This window comes from Schistocerca americana, chromosome 4 (genome assembly GCF_021461395.2).
Source record: "Schistocerca americana isolate TAMUIC-IGC-003095 chromosome 4, iqSchAmer2.1, whole genome shotgun sequence".
Classification (NCBI taxonomy): domain Eukaryota; kingdom Metazoa; phylum Arthropoda; class Insecta; order Orthoptera; family Acrididae; genus Schistocerca; species Schistocerca americana.
Window position 1 is genome coordinate 813,288,325 of NC_060122.1, and position 15,246 is coordinate 813,303,570.

Consider the following 15,246-nt stretch of genomic DNA (forward strand, 5'->3'; position numbering starts at 1 on the left):
TGTACGGGGTCAGCCTCCAGGGAGGAGGTATAGAACATTCTAGAAGCTTTCCGTGACGAACGAAGGTAGTATAAATAGGGGGTCAGGATGACCCCATAGGCAGTCGAGATCTGCTGATTATAACGACGCAAGCTCCGTGTCGTTCTACGGCAGGAATGGGAACTTAGCACGATTCGCTAGCCTTGGCTCCGCAACAACCAGGGAGATAGATTCCAAAGTAACGGATTCAACTGACAGAAAGTAATGCAAGATAGTGCCAGTAGGGACGGTCAGTTATCAAACTATAAGGGCTCTTATGAATTCCACCCTGCAGCAGTGATCACTCCTCACCGACTTCCGTATCCTGCACCTCAGCAGTAGCTTGCTTTAGAGAAGATCGATTGAGGTAAGTCCCCTGAATTCAATTCGTGTCAATCTCACTCCCTCTCGGGACACGACAATGGGCCTGCTTGAGTTAGCGTTTCTCACAGCTTGACTGGCTCTGTTGCGCATCTGTTCGCGAGCAGTATGATTCTCTGGTGTAGGGTGTAGCCTATGAGCCCGATGTCCTGCGTCACTGAGATTTTTAGTTCATCAGCTAGCTAAGGTGTAGGTTTTTCATACTTTTCCGGTCTATATTTATCACATAGTTGGTATATAGCTGACTAAATGTTGTACTAAAACCGTGGAGTTATTCGTCTATGTCCGAGAAGGGAACAAGAGTCGCCCCCCCCCCCCCCCCCCACGACCCAAACTGTTTCTTTCGCCTTAGTTGCAATATCAGATGAATTAATGACTGAAGTGTCGGTGTGTAGTCATTTGTGATTTCTACCCGGGAAATTCTGGTGAGTATGTCACGAAGACTGCGTCTTGGGCAGACATTCCGGATGCAGGTATTTTAGTGTGACTACTAGACATGTGGTGCGTAGGCGTGAGCTGAAGCAGCGAGCAGAAAGCGTCGGCTCACAATGTCACACTAAGACTGTTGTACTGTCATTATATAATCGTATGTTGATTCGAGGCCTGAGACAGCAGCTTCGAAACAGGCATACTTTACGGAGTTTGCAGAAGACACATATTAGTCATTTTCTGTTAAGGAATTCGATCTCAAGGTGCGTATATTAAAGTTATTTTTCATTATTCTTTGATGTTTGTAACACAGTGTTAAATCAGACCGCATCTACGGCCCTACTCCATCCCCTCATCTGTTACCTCCATCGTGTCTTAGAACGATGTAGCCATCTACACTGAAACACCAAAGAAACTTGTATAGGTATTCGTATTCAAATACAGGTATATGTAAACAGACAGAATATGGCGCTTCAGTTGGCAACGCCTATATAAGACAACAAGTGTCTGGCGCAATTGTTAGATCGGTTGCTGCTGCTACAATGGCAGCTTATCAAGATTTCAGTGAGACTGAACGTGGTGTTATACTCGGAGCACGAGCGATGGGACACAACATCTCCAAGATAGCGATGAAGTGGGGATTTTCCAGTACAACCATTACATGAATGCACCGTGAATATCGGGAATCCGGTAAATATCAAATCTCCGATATCGCTGCGGCCAGAAAAGGATCCTGCAAGAACGTGGCCAATGACAACTGAAGAGAATTGTTCAGCGTGACAGAAGCGCAACACTTTCGCAAACTGCTGCAGATTTCAATGCTGGGCCATCAACGTCAGCGTGTGAACCATTCAACGAAACATCATCGATATGGGCTTTCGGAGCCGATGGCCCACTCGCGTACTCTTGATGACTGCACGACACAAGGCTTTACGCCTCTCCAGGGCCCGTCAACACCGACATTCAGCTGCTGATTACAGGAAACATGTTGCTTGGTCGTCCGAGTCTCGTTTCAAATTACGTGGACGGGTATGAAGAAAATCTTATGAATACATGAACCCTGCATGTCAGCAGGGGACTGTTCCAGCTGGTGGAGGCTATGTAATGGGCGTATGCAGTTGCACTGATGTGGGGTCCATGATACGTCTACAAAAGACGCCGACAGGTGACACGAGCGGGATTAGCCGAGCGGTCTTAGGCGCTGCAGTCATGGACTATGCGGCTAGTCCCGGCGGAGTTTCAGAGTCCCCCCACGGGCAAGGGTATGTATGTTCGTCCTTAGTATGATTTAGGTTAAGTAGTATGTAAGCTTAGGGACTGATGATCTTATCAGTTAAGTCCCATAAGACTTCACACACATTTGACATTTTCGACAGGTGACACGTACGTAAGCATCCTGTCTGATCACCTGCATTCATTCATGTCCATTGTGCCTTCCGACGGACTTGAGCAATTCCAGCAGGAGAATGCTACACCCCAAACATCTAGAATTGCTACAGAGTGGCTCCAGAACACTTTTCCCAGACATGAACGTTATTGAGCATGTATGGGATGCACTGCAACGTGCTCTACCCCTCGTACTCTTACGGATTTATGGACAGCCCTGTATGATTCATGGTGTCAGTTCCGCCTAGCACTACTTCAGACAATAGTCGAGTCCATGCCACGTCGTGTTGCGGCACTTCTGCGTGCTCACGGGGGCCCTACACGATATTAGGCAGGTGCACCAGTTTCTTTGACTCTTCAGTGTAGATTTATTGAACTTGTGAAATACTCGGTTTCATCCAGGTCTCCGACAGAAGTGCTGTATGGATGTCTATGTCTTGAAATACGTGGCAAAATTTGTCGCGATGATCTGGCAGAGATTGGACATTTACTTGTACGATACGGAGATTCATGCGTCCAGGTGCAGAAATTGCATGGATGCTACTGATGGAAAATTCCGACTCTGAAGCGACACTGGTGGAATGCACTTGAGCGGGGCAGTGCAGGTTCCAGGAACTGAAAGCGGTAGGCAGCTTCAGGGAGAAAGGGCCTCACATGGTCAAGGCCAGGAGGAAATGCATCACTGATCGAACAGACGATTGGTGACGGGACAAAAAGAAATCCCCCTACAGCGAGCTGGAATTAACGGAGAACATTAATACGATAATAAACAGCGAAATAAAAAACGGAAGTAAGACAAATGTTCAAATGTGTGTGAATTTCTAAAGGACCAAACTGCTTAGGTCATCGGTCCCTAGACTTACACACTACTTAAACTAACTTATGCTATAGTTCAATTCTTTTATCTTGGCGGTTCGCGCATGCCCCCCCCCCCCCCCAGACGCGGGAGATTGCTGCGTTGCCAGTTGTATGCGCCAAGAGAAGCAGCGCTATAGTGTAGTTCGCAAACTTACGTTTAGGGGGGAGCGCGCAGTTTATGAAGTAAAGCCACCACGGCCGCATTAACCCTTTCGCTGCTACAGAGACGTGCTCTCCGCATTCCGCGATTTTGTCATCATTGCACTGCTCGCCTGTGCAGACACATGGTGTTTCGACTGCTTTGACACACTTTATCATTCGATTTCACAAAAACTATTTGGCCCCAAAATTTCATTTTTACACATCTTCTTGACTGATACCTTCCTACCCATAAATGACTTAATTTTGTTTCGATGTTCAACGCAGTTATTGTGCAGCAGTAGATGTAGTAAATCGTTGCACGAAATTTTGAATCGTTTGCAGAGGTAAAAGTCCATAGCGAATACTTTCCGTATAGTGGATTTTAGATGCCACTAGAAATTTCAAAATATTACATTCAAACGAATAAAATTCATGAAGTAAGACACTTCGATATTGTTTTTAAATAAAAAATATATAAAGCATCGATCAAGGATTGAACACATAACCTTTCGCTTAGCAGCCAAACACTTTGACCATTACGCTAACGCAGCTCGTCATTCAATAAATCTCCTCGAGGCTTTTGAAATAACATGCAAAATACCGACAAACACTGTTGGTATGGCTATGAATTACTCACGTTTCGTCGAAGTACAATAGGAAATAAACAATTACCGCTGTTCTTTATTGGGAAAAAACGGTTAGTGAGAATGATACAAACACCTTTGCTTGCTATCGCCTGAATTATGAGGATTATTGCTTGTTTCGTTTAATTAATTAATAGAATATGAAGCAAATGGAATAAAGAATGCTTTTTCCAAACTTTCTATAAAAGAAAGTCTGCTATCAAGACATTGCTATTGTTCAATTACTTTACTTATGATTGAACGTTTCGAAAACTGATGACACTCGTCCGTGCTCTGCACTGCTGTCGAGATCTGGCAACGTCGTTCTCTGTTCATTGGCTGACTGTGTTTTGTGACGTCAGATGCGCAGAACGAACCTAAACTCGGCCGCCGTCATAAATGACGCGTACTTTAAGAGCGACACACACACCCATGCCCAAGGGAGGACTCGAACCTCCGGCGGGAGGGTCCGCGCAGTCCGTGGCATGACGCCTCAAACCACGCGGCCACTCCACGCGGGGGAAGTAAGACACCTGGCGAACTAATTGAAAATGTAAATGAGAAACAATAAAAAAAACAGGATGTAGTAATGAAGTGAAACGAAACAGTTAACACACTGGTTAACTTGTGGCTAACTACATTCTATAATAACAACATGAACACACAAACTAGTGGCAGCTAGGATTGATATGATCTTAGCTTTTAAAGCACAGGCTTGTGAGCTTACATTGCTGATCTTTCCCGATTTTCGGTCTTCACCATTATCCTTCTGTAGCTCAAATCTCTAAACATTGTTCAATATGTATAATCTTTCAGAGGTGAGAGCCTCTCCTGTTGTCAGACTTGACTTTGGGAGTTTCTTCTTCGCTCTGAAGATTCGACATCTTGTCCTGGACGAAACGAACTTCACTATTACTGGTAAAGCTTTTGTAGATCCCGCTGTCCAACGTCGCACTCTGTGACTTCTGTTGACGTTACCTCCAGGCGTGACTTCTCCTGGGCCAGGTTCATCACTAAGTCGTCTGTGTTCTCTCAGCTGTTCTCCGGAGTCTCGAACATCACTGCGTCTCTAATATTATTCAAGCTCGTCGGACTCTCCGACCAATTTCTATTCGAGCAATCGTCACAGGTCGCAAATGGGGGAATAATCATAAGTGATTTTGACACAGGGCGGAATGCTGTAGTCCGGCGTTTAGGAGATATCATCTCGATACGGCACACATTGTTGAACGTACTACCCCACTGCATACGATTCCCACTTGTTCCCTTGTTGACCAAACGAGGCATTCAGTTGCGATTACAGTGGGCACAATATCATAGAGAATGAACCGTGAATCGGTGGGAAACTGGCTGGATGCATCGCGTCTCTTATTACAGCAGATCGACGGTAATGCGTCGTCACCCAGGCTAAGGACCTACTCTAAACAGAAACCGCTCTATGTACGCAGGTCGATGGGGGCTGTATAATGGTAAAGGGTACACTCATCCGGGCTTCCACGGGCCTGTGATCGGAATGAAAGATACCATGAAAGCTGCGGGCTAAATTAAGATTACTGCGGTCCACGTGTACCGCATCATGCATATTGCCTTCCCCGAAGCCGAAACTGTGTTCCACAAGGATATCTATAAATTTAACAAGGCCATAATCGTAAACGTCATAGTGAAAACACTTGGCCAAAAAATTCGTCTGCTCTGAGCCTTATGGAACACTTGTGGGACGTAACCAGGCACCAGTTCCGCCCTGACAAACCACTGGGTTGCGATTTACGATAACTACGTGGCTGTCCATAGGTATGTGCTGCCACGTATCTCCGAAAACCTGACAGACACTTACCGAATTCATGCCACGAAGGAGTGCTTCAGTGTAGTGTTCCAAAAGTGGACCAAAACGTTATTAAGGAGGTGATCACTATCTTTTGGCTCACCACTGTGCATGTCTAACTCAGCGAAGTGGTAACATTGTTAAGACACGGGATCATGCTAGGGTAAACAATGTTCAAATCCCATTCGGAAATTCTCAGTAACATTCCACTGGTCTTTTGAAATATCGCAGGTACAAAGCTATATATCTATTTTAAATGGCAGTGGTACATTTACTTACTAGTCCTTGTCCGACTGACATAATGGCGATAGATCGTCGGGGGCAGTCCACATAAGAAATTCAAATTTCAAGTTATACAGTATTTTTGAAAATTCAGCAGTAAGGCCCATTACGCACGCACATATATTTTGTATGAGCCGTGATCTAGCGGTGGAGAGCCGAAAATTTAATAATTTTTTTTAGAATATCAAATATAAATTTCATTGAATTACAATTGTTCATAACATAATATATTCGGCAACACCTACGCTATTTTAAATACTCACTAACTGCAGTAAACTTAACTGATCCACTCCTAGCTGCGGCAACCGTTTCTGCAAGGGACTCCAGAGGAAAATTTAACTGTTATGTTCTACTCGATATCAAGAACTAAGGATTAAAAAAGAGTGAAGAACAGTAGAACTCAATATGTAAACTTTGCGTTATTGGTTGTGTGAAATCTTGATGTATGCTAATTTTTGTTCATTATTTAAGTATAGATTATGAGGCAATTAATTTTTGTGCTTGTAACACGAGTTTCTGATACCTTAATCCTCAAACAGATATATCTTCGCTGCTTGCGTGCTATTCGCGAATGTTCCCTAGTCCAGACTGGAAAAGCTGTTTACAATACCAGCCTCACGACAGTCGTCTTTATCAGGAAACCACGTGTTGTGTAACACAGCTTCTTCCATGATTGATCAACCAATTTGCAAAATGTAGCCGCCGCGCGTACCTCTAGCCGTAAACTTATGCAACGCTGAAATCTTGTATGAATACAGGTGCACCTCGGAATAAGTAATGCGTCGGACCAGCTGAAGTGAAATTTCCAATTTGGCGCTCCGTACGTGGAGTTCGATTCGTAGCATTGCTTAATGTTGCCTTACGCAGCGTCCTCGGTTGTTGCAGGATGTGCAAGCGATTCCCTGTGAACAGTGCTAAAGAAGTAACAACATTTAACAAGATTTGCTCCAAGAAGGACCAAGTTTATCTATCCTATTCCCTTTAGTGCTTCAAATAGCCATAAGTCGAATTCGCAGACTGTCATAGAAGACCTATTTCTTTATTTACTTATGATGATTTTGCTGAACTAAGGAAAAAGGCAGTAATTGCTCACATTATTAGAATTTTACCTTTGTAGGGTAGCCGGCATGGTATATCAGCGTGTTCGGTCAGAAAGCTTGTTGGTCTGTTTAATTAAAAAAAACTGAGTGGGAGGATCAACAAACGAACTTTAACGGATGTCATGTGAAGTCCGAAACGACCAAACACAACGATTTAAAAAAAAAAAGGAGGGGGAGGGTCAGCGCGACAGAATGTCAATCCCAAGGGCCTGGGTTCGATTCCCGGCAGGGTCGGAGATTTTCTCCGTTCAGGAACTGGGTGTTGTGTTTTCCTAATCATCTTCACCTCATCAGCATCGACGCGCAAGTCGCCGAAGTGGCGTCAAATCGAAACACTTGCACTTGGCGAATGGTCTACCCACGGGAGGCCCTAGTCACACGACATTTACATTTTACCATACGGAGCGACTAGAAAGTCGTAGGTCAGCCGGAGAAAACGGAACAGGTGATTATTTGACAGGAACAGAACCAAACAGAGAATGTGGGCGGCCAAGCAGTTGTGTTCTGAAAGAATAACCTTGCCACTGTGGTATGAAGCTGTGAGAGACTGAAGAGGCGCTCATTTGACGAGAAACAGCGAACTACTTTCCACACTGCGTATTTAGGTAGACTTCAAGAGCCAAATACAGAAGTATTTTCTCTGAGAACACTATTGTGTGTATAGGCAGAAAATAAATTGCTGTTAATTATTCGAACAAGCGATGGCTTTGCTGCCCAGAGTTGCACACTGGAATCTGAAACGAAAGGGCGGTCGTTTTCCTGGGAACTCCTTTCTTACATTGCACAGCCACGCACTATGCGTAAGTCACTTGTCGACTCACGAACAATCAGTTACCAGCCACCCCTGTCGGAGCGAGAGAGGGGGGGGGGGGAGTTGGGGGGGGGGGAAGGAATGGGGGGGGGGGGAAGTCGGAGCTGTATACCTTCGCAAACAGAAAAGGCAGGTCGTTAGATAGTGTAAACCATTGATTATAAACACGTTTGTCCTTCACGAATCGAGTCTACAGTGTTTTTTTAAATACATTTTGGGGCACTGTAGTATCAGGTTTGCAATCAGTGTTGGAGTTCAAAACTAAATTCTGTTGTCTCGGAATAACCCGTTCCGGAACCCCCGCCCCCCTACCCACGATTTTTGATGCGCTTCGCGTAACTTTTGCCCTCTCCGAAATGAAGCTCTGATGTCAGATTGAGGTTTTAATGAGTGACACACAGTGCCTATGGATACATTTCACTACAGAAACCGGGTATATACTGTTGCATGAGCACTCAGGTACAGGAGTGACAAACATACAAAGTAATGTGTATTATGAATTTTTTTTTTGTAGTCGTGATACAGTTGTACTACGGTTTATAATTTCGTAAAGTAAATTAAAAAAAAAGAAACGTAGTCAATGGCAGATTAGGAAGAATAAGACTAAAATTCGATCCCCAAACGCCATTACGCTTTATACAGTTACGTATCTCTTCTTTGGCTTCTGGCGGGAATTGAGGACTGAAAGCAGTTTTAAATGTTTTTGTCTGAACGAAGATTAGGTGAGTGGTTTAAAAAAACGAAAAAACAAATTCTATTGGTATTGAAATGTCGATTATTTAAGAATCATTGCAAATTCACAGCTAATAAAACATTTTCTCTTAATTTAATTATCGAGGGTCAACTATTTCCTTGTTACGTAGGAAACACTCATTTTATTGTTCCTCGTTCATTTCCCTTCTTTACATGACAGAACTAGCAGTCGCGATCTTCAAAAAAGATACCCGGTGACGAGGAGCTTGTCGGAGATGGACAGAAACTCGAATTTGGAAGAATGCGCGAGGAGACGGTTGTGGCCCCTCCAAATAACCATCGCCTTAATTTATTTAAGGAAATAATGGTAAACCTAGGTGTGGATGTCCAGACGAAGATTTGATGCCGCGCTTCGGAGTTCGTGTCCAGTGCCTGACATCTGGGCCACGTTGCTCGGTGGGGTCTTCAAAGGCTTCAGCATTTTTCTAACAGAATTTGCTTATCTTAAAGGCTACAGCAGTCATAACGCACAGTTTTTGGCATCCATTGGAAACAGAACTCAGATTTTCAGTATTCCATATAATAATTATTCATCTACTTTTAAAAATTGTAAATTCTGTCGTAATCTACCCGTTAAGTGGAATAATCATACTTTAAAGCTCTAGTACAGTAATGAACCGCGCTGTGGCTCGCGTTGGTGCTGTTTCTAGGTTTCCGTCCTCTGTTGGAGTCCGCACGGCGTCGTTTAGTTGGCATGGTTGCTGTTGTCTTGTCTTCTTCTCGTGTTGACTGGCGCTACTCAGTTTCGCAAGCGTTTTCTGTCTGCTAGTGGCAGCAGCGACGGTTATCGATAGGTAGTAACTATTCCCCTATCTTTGAGGTGACGTCGTTGTTTTTCCAGGTCGTGTGAGTGGGCAAGTTCGGTTGGGGACTCACGAGCAGCCAGGTCTGCACTGTGCCAGAACACGCCGGGACCGCTGGCGGCACAGATGGACTGCCGGATGGAAGGGCTGTGGTTACGAGGGTGCACCACCTCGTCGTAAACAGGATCCAGCAAACTTTAAGATGAGAGCATTTCAATCCACGTAGAGAAACCTCCACCAATGTGATATCTCGCGAATCTCCAGTGACTTGGTTTGTGTTGCTACTCGTTGTGTCGCTGAGGCGAAGAGCAGCAAGTGGAGTGGTTGGAGAAGGCGGATCTCATCAGCTTTCCTCGACTTCTTATTATTATTTACTGCGTTCAACTTGTTACAATTTGTTAAGTGCAATCAGCGGTAATTTTTCTTGCCTAGTGGCGGCTAATGCCCAGTTTCCTGCCCTGGGGGCCGGTTGGTGATTCTCCTACTCTGGTGGTAGTGATTCCTATTTCGTTTCGGTCGCTCTAAACACAGTGTTCTGGGGACGTAGTGCAGACCCCCAGTTCCGGCTTTCTGACTACTGTTCCATCGTTGCATTTGGTTTATCGGACGTCAGGTAGCTTCAGCAAGATTATCATCAGTCATTCGTTAGACTGCCACTACTCTGAGTTACCATCTTGTGAAGTGAATGCAAATCTTGGCTGACTATCTCATCGCTCGCGAAAGTGTTTGTTGTCGGACCTTCTCAGAGGCCGATTCCTGGAGCACCGTCTGTAGCCCCTTGATTCTTGTAAGACACGTGTGTTCTAAAAGGAGGCTTGATGGCCAGTAGTTCAGTGTAACGCTCCTTCAGTCCACGCATTCTGCGGGTATAATATGCCTCGGTACCCTTCAAGGAACTTATGTACTGGCCCTTGTGTTTTATTAATGTATTATTTACCACAATACCTTGCAATGCCTACATTAAAGGTTGTATATGTCTAGTTAATACACTCCTGGAAATGGAAAAAAGAACACATTGACACCGGTGTGTCAGACCCACCATACTTGCTTCGGACACTGCGAGAGGGCTGTACAAGCAATGATCACACGCACGGCACAGCGGACACACCAGGAACCGCGGTGTTGGCCGTCGAATGGCGCTAGCTGCGCAGCATTTGTGCACCGCCGCCGTCAGTGTCAGCCAGTTTGCCGTGGCATACGGAGCTCCATCGCAGTCTTTAACACTGGTAGCATGCCGCGACAGCGTGGACATGAACTGTATGTGCAGTTGACGGACTTTGAGCGAGGGCGTATAGTGGGCATGCGGGAGGCCGGGTGGACGTACCGCCGAATTGCTCAACACGTGGGGCGTGAGGTCTCCACAGTACATCGATGTTGTCGCCAGTGGTCGGCGGAAGGTGCACGTGCCCGTCGACCTGGGACCGGACGGCAGCGACGCGCGGATGCACGCCAAGACCGTAGGATCCTACGCAGTGCCGTAGGGGACCGCACCGCCACTTCCCAGCAAATTAGGGACACTGTTGCTCCTGGGGTATCGGCGAGGACCATTCGCAACCGTCTCCATGAAGCTGGGCTACGGTCCCGCACACCGTTAGGCCGTCTTCCGCTCACGCCCCAACATCGTGCAGCCCGCCTCCAGTGGTGTCGCGACAGGCGTGAATGGAGGGACGAAAGGAGACGTGTCGTCTTCAGCGATGAGAGTCGCTTCTGCCTTGGTGCCAATGATGGTCGTATGCGTGTTTGGCGCCGTGCAGGTGAGCGCCACAATCAGGACTGCATACGACCGAGGCACACAGGGCCAACACCCGGCATCATGGTGTGGGGAGCGATCTCCTACACTGGCCGTACACCACTGGTGATCGTCGAGGGGACACTGAATAGTGCACGGTACATCCAAACCGTCATCGAACCCATCGTTCTACCATTCCTAGACCGGCAAGGAAACCTGCTGTTCCAACAGGACAATGCACGTCCGCATGTATCCCGTGCCACCCAACGTGCTCTAGAAGGTGTAAGTCAACTACCCTGGCCAGCAAGATCTCCGGATCTGTCCCCCATTGAGCATGTTTGGGACTGGATGGAGCGTCGTCTCACGCGGTCTGCACGTCCAGCACGAACGCTGGTCCAACTGAGGCGCCAGGTGGAAATGGCATGGCAAGCCGTTGCACAGGACTACATCCAGCATCTCTACGATCGTCTCCATGCGAGAATAGCAGCCTGCATTGCTGCGAAAGGTGGATACTCACTGTACTAGTGCCGACATTGTGCATGCTCTGTTGCCTGTGTCTATGGGCCTGTGGTTCTGTCAGTGTGATCATGTGATGTATCTGACCCCAGGAATGTGTCAATAAAGTTTCCCCTTCCTGGGGCAATGAATTCACGGTGTTCTTATTTCAATTTCCAGGAGTGTAGTTCTGGTCGCCTTCTGGAATAAACCTAGCAGTGTAGCGTTCAGTGGATGTTAAGGGTTGTGATACAGAATTTATCATCATCTTATTTCATCCGTTTGGTTATCATTTGCTTGTTTTTTTTAATTAACGTTTGCTATTGTATTTGGTGTTTTACAGCAGGCTTCTAATATTTTATATTATTGCCGTTCCTCGCGTGTAAGGCCTTCAGCCGTGATTGTGGTAATTTGCCTTAAAATTCTAATTTGGCATTTGTATTTTGGCAGTAAGCCTCAATATCTTATTTACTGCCTTTCCTGGCGTCGGATGCCTTTTACTGTGTTTGTGGTGACTTGCCTTTAATATTTCAATACCTGTAATTTGGAAGTTGCAGCGAGTTTTAAACAATTATTAATTCATTGCCGTTCCTGGCGTGTAAGGCCTTCTTCCCAGATCACAGTGGCTTGCTTTTAAAACATTATCTGCTGTATCTGTATTTAACGGTGATTTGCTAAATTGTAACTCACTGGAGACGCTGTTATTTACACAGTCGTTTATTCCTTCATTAATAGCGAGTGGAATTTTTATTCATTGTTGAGTCTTGAATTACCGGTTTAAAATAAATTGCGTGTAACTGTAAAAGGCAACCAGTAGTAACTGATTACGTCCCCATCCATAATCGTAACCGAATCCTGCCTTCCCTTGACTACCAGGTTTCAAGTAAGTCAGTCATATTAAAGTTGGAAACTATCTACTGTATATGTCTCGAGGTTGTGTATCCCTCAAAGTGCAGATTACCCAGACAGCATTCATCCAGTATTTGGGAATGAGAGCCCTTGGTGGTTTTCAACATACTTTACACGTAACTTCAAATTTATTGCAAACTTTTTCTCTCTGACATCGCCACAAAACAATGAATGGAATAATATTTATTGTTTGACGTACTTCCACTGTTCGTGCAGTAAATCTTCAGCATCGTGTATGACGTTTTAATTTATTTCTTCTTCAGTACTAACTCTATTCGCCATACGTTTTACAGACAGTATTCATATACACTACTCAATGTACTTGTGATACCATATCGTCGTGCGACACATATTTCAGAAAACTAACTTCGTGAATAATAAGATGCGTGAAGAATTATCTGTTTTTCCCACGATTGTTCTATTCTTTAAAAGTCGGGTGTCTGAGGAGGGCGTTACTAATATCCTGCTAAACCGTTTTATACATAATTCAATATTCTGAGTTTCGACGTCTTATTCCCATAAATTCAGAAGGCATCAGTACACTGTAGTTACCTATCTCCTTCTTTGCATTTCTAATCTCTTTGGTGCACACACAAGCATTAAAAATTAAGAAAATTTTTGTATTAAAATGCTTCAAGAATGGATCGGAGCCCGAAGATGATCCACCAGAAAATTTTCGCTGCGACCGGCTCCAGCTTTCTACCATTTTAAGCACTGAAGGCGTATTATCCTTGTAAGCCTTAGCAACCCCTCACGAATCTGACGTCTGCACCATTGTCTTTACTACAAACAGAGACAATAAATTTCTGTATGTAGTGCTCCAGTGCCTTATTTGTAGTTTTCCTCCTAAGTAAGAGCCAGTGTCTATTTTTCCATGATGAAATTTCCAATATCTTGGACTATTTCCATCTCGTACATCAGCACCACACTCCTCAACGTTGAACTGCTAAAGAAACCACCAGAAACGATGAATTGTCTCCACGGTATACATACAGGGACTGAGGTAGCAGTTTCCGAAATGTAAACTTTGAAGTGACTGTCAGGATTCCATATGCACTGACAGAAAATGAACATGTGGCAGCACGAACACCTGAATGAACGCCGCCAAACCGATACTTCAGTATTTTCATCGTTGTGAGGAATGAGGGTCAAAATTTAACAATAATGCGAGCTTACAATTAGTATTTTCAGTACAGAAAATAGCCACTCCTTTAGATAAACAACTACGTGAATACATTATGGATAATGTTACTAAAACTTAGCACCTTGTGGCGAACGCAACACAACATAGCCAGACAAAGTGTACTTCCAGCTCACACTCATCTTTTGGGCTTCGTGAGAAAGGTCGAATAGGTGGCATGTTCGAGTTTGGAGCGACACACCAATACATCGTAGAGACAATTAGCTGATTGTAATGCAATGATTGCAGAACGACTGGTGGAGATGGACTCAGGACAAACGTATGGCGAGGAAAGTAGTCATAGCAGCTTCCAGAAGGACAACATTGCGATAATATCGTGGGGTTGTTCGATTGGCTGTGAAAGACAGAGGAACGACAACAGGTGAAATCCGGGCAATGGTTACCGCTGGCCTGTACTAAAGAGTGTCTGGCTGAGATACTGAGTAGCCAAGGGTCGTTTACCACTGATATCATACCAAAAACAACTGAGACTTACATGGTATGGAGACGGAGTCAACTAGAGCACTGATTTAAATTCTGTGGTATTCAGAAATCAGTCTTACTTCTGTTTATGGCGGTCTGATGGACTCCAGCATGTACGTAAATGATCTGGTGGAAGCTGACAAGGAGCAATGAGACCCATAGCGCTACCAACTTCTGCACTCATGACGGGGGGGGGGGGGGGGGGGCATGGGATGTGTCATCAGAATTGGTATTGGTATGGTAGTGGTTGAAAGCAGTCTGACTGCCCACCATTATGTGGCAAAAAGATGAAAATCGGTTGTCAAGCACTTCATGACCACGATAACAAATGGCACATTCCAACAGGATAATACCAGACCTTACCTTGCAGTTTGCATCAGAGATATCTCGAGAAATGGATGGATCCTTGACTGGCCTCCCCTTCCCCCTCATTTTCCACTCATAGACGGTATCTGGGACATCAGCTTGCAGCCAACAACATTCATAAACTGACAACATGTGCCTCAAGCATGGGAAGAAGTTCCTCAAGAAAGAGACTGTAAGGCAGTTGCCTTCCATACCACAACGGATACGAGACTGTATTCTGACTCTTATGTGATGGCGACGACACACATCAGGTGTGAGTGGAACGAAAAATTAATCACCTTGCCTGACGCGAATTGTGAGACACACAGAAGACAACGTCGGATGTTAATGTAACTTCAAATATGTACACACTATCGGCAGATATATAAATGGTACAGTTCCAGTTCTCTGAGATGGGTAGAATGTCTACCAGAGTAAATTGGAAATTCGTGGTAAGTTCTATGGGATCAAATTTCGGAGGTCGTCAGTCCCTAGGCTTACACACTACTTAACCTAACGTAAACTGACTTAGGCTGAGGACGACACACACACACCCATGTCCGAGAGAGGACTCGAACCTCCGACGGGGGGAGCACGCGAACCGCAGGAATGGGCCTCAGACCGCACGGCTACCACGCGCGGCTTGTGTTGTTCGCGTTTGCTGTTCTTACAAGAGCTAGTTGGGAATATGCGAAGCG